This window comes from Parus major, chromosome 20, assembly GCF_001522545.3.
Source record: "Parus major isolate Abel chromosome 20, Parus_major1.1, whole genome shotgun sequence".
In the NCBI taxonomy this organism is placed as follows: domain Eukaryota; kingdom Metazoa; phylum Chordata; class Aves; order Passeriformes; family Paridae; genus Parus; species Parus major.
In genome coordinates this window covers 14,226,603-14,232,301 of record NC_031788.1, presented here as the reverse complement: position 1 = coordinate 14,232,301, position 5,699 = coordinate 14,226,603, and the positions used below count along the sequence as shown (strand labels likewise).

General features: G+C 47.9%; 1 long non-coding RNA gene across 1 annotated transcript; it reads left to right on the top strand.

Annotated features, from left to right (window-relative positions):
- Positions 1-1,385, top strand: LOC107213176. Its single transcript, XR_001524656.2, has 2 exons — positions 1-91; positions 817-1,385. It is a non-coding gene; the product is annotated as an uncharacterized LOC107213176 (long non-coding RNA).
- The last annotated feature ends 4,314 nt before the right edge of the window (positions 1,386-5,699 follow it).

Below are 5,699 nucleotides of genomic sequence, written 5' to 3'. Positions count from 1 at the left end.
AAGTTAAGGCTGCAGCTGACAATAAAGGATTGTGTTGTGAGCAGTTGTCTGGTTTGCTCTACTACGTGTGCCCCTTGGTCAGGGGAGAATGGTAAGACTTTAATTTACCTACGTTCACTGACTTCAGGAAAGGAAAAGGGAAAGAGCACCTTTCTTTCAGGAAGTTGCTTCTGCAGTGCCTTGACAATTTAAAAGTCCCTGGAGGTTTGGAATAGTATTACAGAAAGGGGCCTTGTAAGTGCTTTGAAAATATTCCCGTTTCATGCAGGGAAGTTCCTGCTGAAGTTCTTCCCAAAGATCTCCAGTTACTGGCAGAGAGGTCTGAAAGGTTTCAATTCCAAGGGCATAAATGTAATGTTTTTCTCTTGCCCCATTTTAAGCAGTGTTAAAACAGGGTACATCTTGCAGAGTCCAGGAGCTTTTGTTATTTGTAGGTTTTGGGGCTCCCCCCCAGTGGGAGGTTCTCAATGTCTTGAAGGAAGTCTCTGAAGAGCCCTCTGTGTTAGCAAAAGGACACAAGTGCTTGGTTCAAATGGTGAAGCTGGTTGAGCTGACTGAAGGTTTCTCTGGCACTCTGCTCTTTTAGTTCCTCCAGGCTGATGTCCAGTCCTGCTCTAAAAGCTCCCACAGTGCAGTTTGAGGTCATCCTGTTTAGAGTACCTGGCAGGGAGGAAACCTCTGCTCTTGCAGAGCAGTTCTTGTCTAATGGTTTTTATGGGGCTGGGGTGGATTTGGCAATGATGTTTGGCAACATCATTGTCTATTTGCTGTTTGTGGTACACTGGACAGACAAAATGTTGGCTGTTCTCTTGGCAGGTTGAAATTTATAAGAAGTTTTCCTGGCTGGGCCCTGCTGGAGTTCCATAGTCTGCTAAAGAAGACTGATGGGTCTGTTCTGCTGCTCCCGTGCTGCTGCCTGGGATCTTCATCCAAGACACAGCATTCCCATTACCCTGCAACAGCTCTGACCTTCTCTCAAAGCTGTCAGGAATGATGAATTTGTGTCCTGCAAACTTAGATGGAGGATGTTACGTTTTTTGTCCTCTGGGTACAAGGCATGTAACTGATAGATTCTGGAAAGTGCTGCATGTTTAATGCAGTTGCATGCTTTTGTCTGCAGGGGCTGCATTTCCTTCCTGGCAGCTTGTGTTACCCTGCCATAGTCATGGAAGCCAAGGAAGCCTCCCTGGGAGCCAGCTGGCAGGTACCAGGAGGATGGCCTTTGGTGTCAGGGCTTGGTTCTCTCCTGCCACCCAGAAAGCTTCAGTGGTGTGTCCCTGGCAGCCTGTGAGGTGTGCAGGGGCTCTCTGGGATGCTGCAGCACAGTGTGTTTCTGTAGTGTTGGGTGCCTGTTTTTAATAAAATTTGAGTAATGAGAGAGTTCAGCTGATGACTGAAATTCTTTTGACCCATGTTTAACAGCTCATTCCTGGATCTCCCAGGTGTGTGAGGAGTTGAAGGGTACAGCACCAGTCTGCTGCTGGAGCTGCCTGCTGCCTCAAGCCAAGAGAAGAGTCATGATCTCATGGCAACAGAGCTGCACATAATCCTGGAGCAGAGGTGCTTGGCTGGGGCTTGTGGCTGCTGCTGCTGTGCTGCAGCTCTGGGGAGAGGTGCAGTCGGCTCAGTCTCTGGACAAGGGCTGTCCCTCAGCATAGCCAAAACAATTTCAGTGGTTCTGGGATGGGATTTGGTGTCTGAGCCGATAGTGGTGGCCTTTGGCACATATGCTTAGGAGATACCAATGATGGAAAATCTGCTACTATTCAACATTCAAAGCAGTCTTCAATTAAATTGAGTAGGGGCTTTTCTTCAATTATTGTAAGCAGCACGATCTCTTGAAAGTACATATTGGTGAGGGACCAGAACTGCTAATACAATTACTTTCATTAATGTCATGAGCATATTTACCAGCAAACATTCTGTAGGGAGGAGAGAATACTTGTCCAGTGGGAGCTGGAGGGACAGATGCAGCTGAAACATTTTCTTGGCATGTTTTATTACCTCTGCAAGAACAGTTGCTTGTCACGTTTCAAGCTCTGCTGCTATTGCATATATGGATAGGGATAAAATTTGAAGCTGTAGGGAGGTTACTAATCCCAGGCAACCTCTGAATGCTAGAGCTGGGGTTCGGGTTCCTGGGGCGGGGTTCGGGGTTCGGGTTCGGGTTCCTGGGGCGGGGTTCGGGTTCGGGTTCCTGGGGCGGGGTTCGGGGTTCGGGTTCCTATGGACCTCCGGCCCGCAAGGGGGCGCTGTGCGGCCGCTGCCGCCCCTCAGGGCGGGGCGCTCCCGAGGTCCCCAGCCTCGCCGCGATGTCCCCAGAGCAGCTGCGGCAGAACCTCCTGGGGCACAGGGAACGGGTCCACACGGGCTGTAGCAGCCATAGGGGACAGACAAGCCTGCTAGAAAATCTCTTACTAGAGTGCTTTGGTAAGAGGTGGGGATGAGGAGGTTTAACTCTGCATTTAAAGCAGCCTGAGTTTTGCTGGCCCAGCTCAGCCCGAGTTTGCCTGCTGTCTGTTTTGAATGAGGAGATGCAGGTCAGAAGTGCGTGCTGACCTGCAGCTGTTCCTGTGCGAGGAGAGCTCCCTGCAGAGCAGGGCACAGTGTGTCCATGCTGGTGCTGTGCTGTGGGGGCTCTGCAGGGCAGGGAACACGCACAGCTCACAGTTCCATCCGCTGTAGCAGAACCAGACCTTGATGTTGGTACTCGGCTTTCTAAACTGAAGCCTGGAGTCACTCACTAGGTTGGTATTTTAAGCAAATGTTTACTTTTCTCAAACAGATCTGTTTCTTGGTGCCGTGAGCATTTGAGAGAAAAATAGCACAGATTATTTCTCTGTCTGATGTTTCTTTTAATATAAATTTTCATGCACAGGGAGAGTTTTAACATTTGTATTCCCAAAGACCCAGGCATATTTTGACTGCATGGTGATTATTATATTCTATTTAGACCTGTGTGTTAGCTGTTGCATTAGCTTATAGCAAAGCACAGTCCATTACTCATTGCTGCTTCTACTTGCTGTGTTATTTCCTCTGCTTTCATCTCTGTTCAGTGATAAGATTATCTGGCACTTCAGCTGTGTTGACAGGCTGGACATTACCATGTACAGCCAGTGAAGCACAGCTTGAGTTTGTGACCACCCAAGGAACATCCAGATTTTGGGACCCTTGGACTGCTCCAGGCAGTAAGAAGACTTTGTTTTGAAACATAGCATTTCTGTCTCCTACAGCACCCACTGTTTTAAACATGTTCTGCAGCTGTAACTTCTAGACTATAGACTCTCCCACACTTCTTGGCAGACCCCTGTGGAGATGTTACTCGGGTCAGTGCCTGTGGTTTTTCTGCTAATGTGGTTTAGATGTGACCTCTTTTGTTGTTCATATGGGAACAACATCATCCAGTTTTGGGAAAAGCAACCAAATAAAGCTCTTGTTTTTCTATGTGTTAGGATAAAATCCTGGTCCAGCTACTGAACAATAGCTGTGAGGTCTGTAGGCAGCTCTGGTCATTCAGCCAAAGGCCTTCCTTTATCATCCACAGCACAAGTCATCTGACTTGTCAAGAATTGCTGGTGATCCCCACACTGTGGAACTTATGTTGGGGACTCACAGGCCAATTCCTGCAGGCAGCAGGACAAAGGGTGATCCTACCAGAAGTCCCAGAGAGCTGCACTTGGGTGTCTGCCTGTGCAAACTGGTGAGATCCTGGGGCAGACAGTTCAAAAAAACCTGGAGAAGGTGAAGTTAACCTGTTTTCCTCAAAGGTTACTATCCTCTGCTTGTATTGCTCTTAAAACTTCTCTGGTGACCAACTATGCTTTTCATCAACAAAAGAATGCCCCTTTTTATACAACAGCGAACACCCACTGATGTTCCCAAGGACATCCCTGCAAGCTGTTCTGTTCTGAACCTCTCCCTCTATGACAGACTAGCCATATTTCCTTTCTGTAAGAACACATTTGCTTGGCTGCTCAGGGTCAGCAGACCCACCCAGACTTGGCACTTTGTCTTGCAAGAAATCTCTTGCTGGGCTGATGGTCCAGCATGTCTTGGGCTGTGTTTCCTTGGCTCCTTTAGAGCCTAACAGGAAAAAAAAAACCCCAAACCCTAAAATATCCCCAGGGCTATGTCAAACCAGAACAAAGGAAAACTGCTTTCACTCTGGGAATGTAAGATAAGAAATGAAGTTTGCTCCCAGGAGCTCACTGGTGGGATTGAATATAAACCTTTCTGAGAGGCCTGGACCCAGATCCAATTTTTCTAACCACATAGGGTCAGTCAAAATTGCAGTCTTTATGTACAGCCACAGCTTTCTGAAGCTAATTTTCATTCAGTCTGTGTATCTCAGAATAATGTGGTGTTCCTTCTTGCTCAGCTGTTGGCAGGGGGATGTGGAGCATGGCAGCATGAGTGCTGGTCCTGGGAGGTGTGCTTTGTTACTGCCCCTCAGGGAATTGCGCAAGAGCCGCGCCCTCCTCTGCCTTGTGTGAACTGATTTGCTGAGTAATCCAATCTCCTTTGGAATGTCCTTCCTGTTCTAGATCAAGAACCAGACATGCATTGGTTAAATGACTTCCCCGAGGTCACATAGTAAGTGACTCATTGGCAGAGGCAAAAATTAACGTGGTATCTTGAAATTCCAGCTTCCTGGACCCAATAGCCACTGATTTCTAGGGCTCTTCTCTTTCCTCTCCCAGACTTTATGCCATTGCATGCTGAAGGATTTGCCACATGTGCAATTTCCAAGGTGACAATATCTGACTACTGCCAAGAAAATGAGATGCCTGTTCTTTGCTGCAGACATCTAGTGATATACAAAGAAGCTAAAGTTCTTCCTATTGCTTTTCTTTTTGGAACGTTTTACCATGTTAGGCCCAAGCTGATGCAGTGCCAGGTCTCCTCTGTGCCCATGCCTCCAAAACTGTACATGCTGAAGGTGTTATCTATCCTCTAATGTTATTTTCTGTTTTTCTAGAAACATCTTTGCTGCAGTTTCCCTGAAATGGGAACACTCTGTCCATACCCAGTCATAGTACAATAATCACTTGCAAAAAAACCCAGTGAGTGGGTTTTATAAATCCCAGTTCAGTGTTCAGCAAGGTATAACATCTGTTGTGATCAATATTTTAGAACAAGCCTCTTTGATTAAAAAGTTACAGTAAAGCCCTTTGTTTTGTACTGAATAGCTAAATAATTCACAGGACTGGCTGTAATCTCTCTAAGGTTCTTGCATTTCGAATTAAGAAGGAAATTCAGGGTAATTCTGTAGAGAGGTAGCACAGCCAGCTGGATCTCTGCTGTACTGGCAATTAAGTACTTTCCATTTCATAATGGCTCCTGAGGTATGCTGGACTCAAATCCGGCAAAAAAATTGGTCTCCTTTATCATCTGGTTTTGATGATAATCTGATGGGTAAATGTCAGCAGTCAGGGCTGAAGAGTTTTTGGTTTGATAAATTCACAGAAAAGGACTGTCGGGTGCGCGGCCACAGAGAGCGCCGCAGATGGGGTATCGGTGTGAGCAGCACCTGCTGCCACACCACAGGGGCACAGCCCGGCACGGCAGGGACAGCCCCGGGACAGCCCCGGGACAGCCCCGGGACAGCCCCGGGACACCAGGGACAGCCCCGGGACAGCCCCGGGACACCAGGGACAGCCCCGGGACAGCCCGGCACGGCAGGGACAGCCCCGGGACAG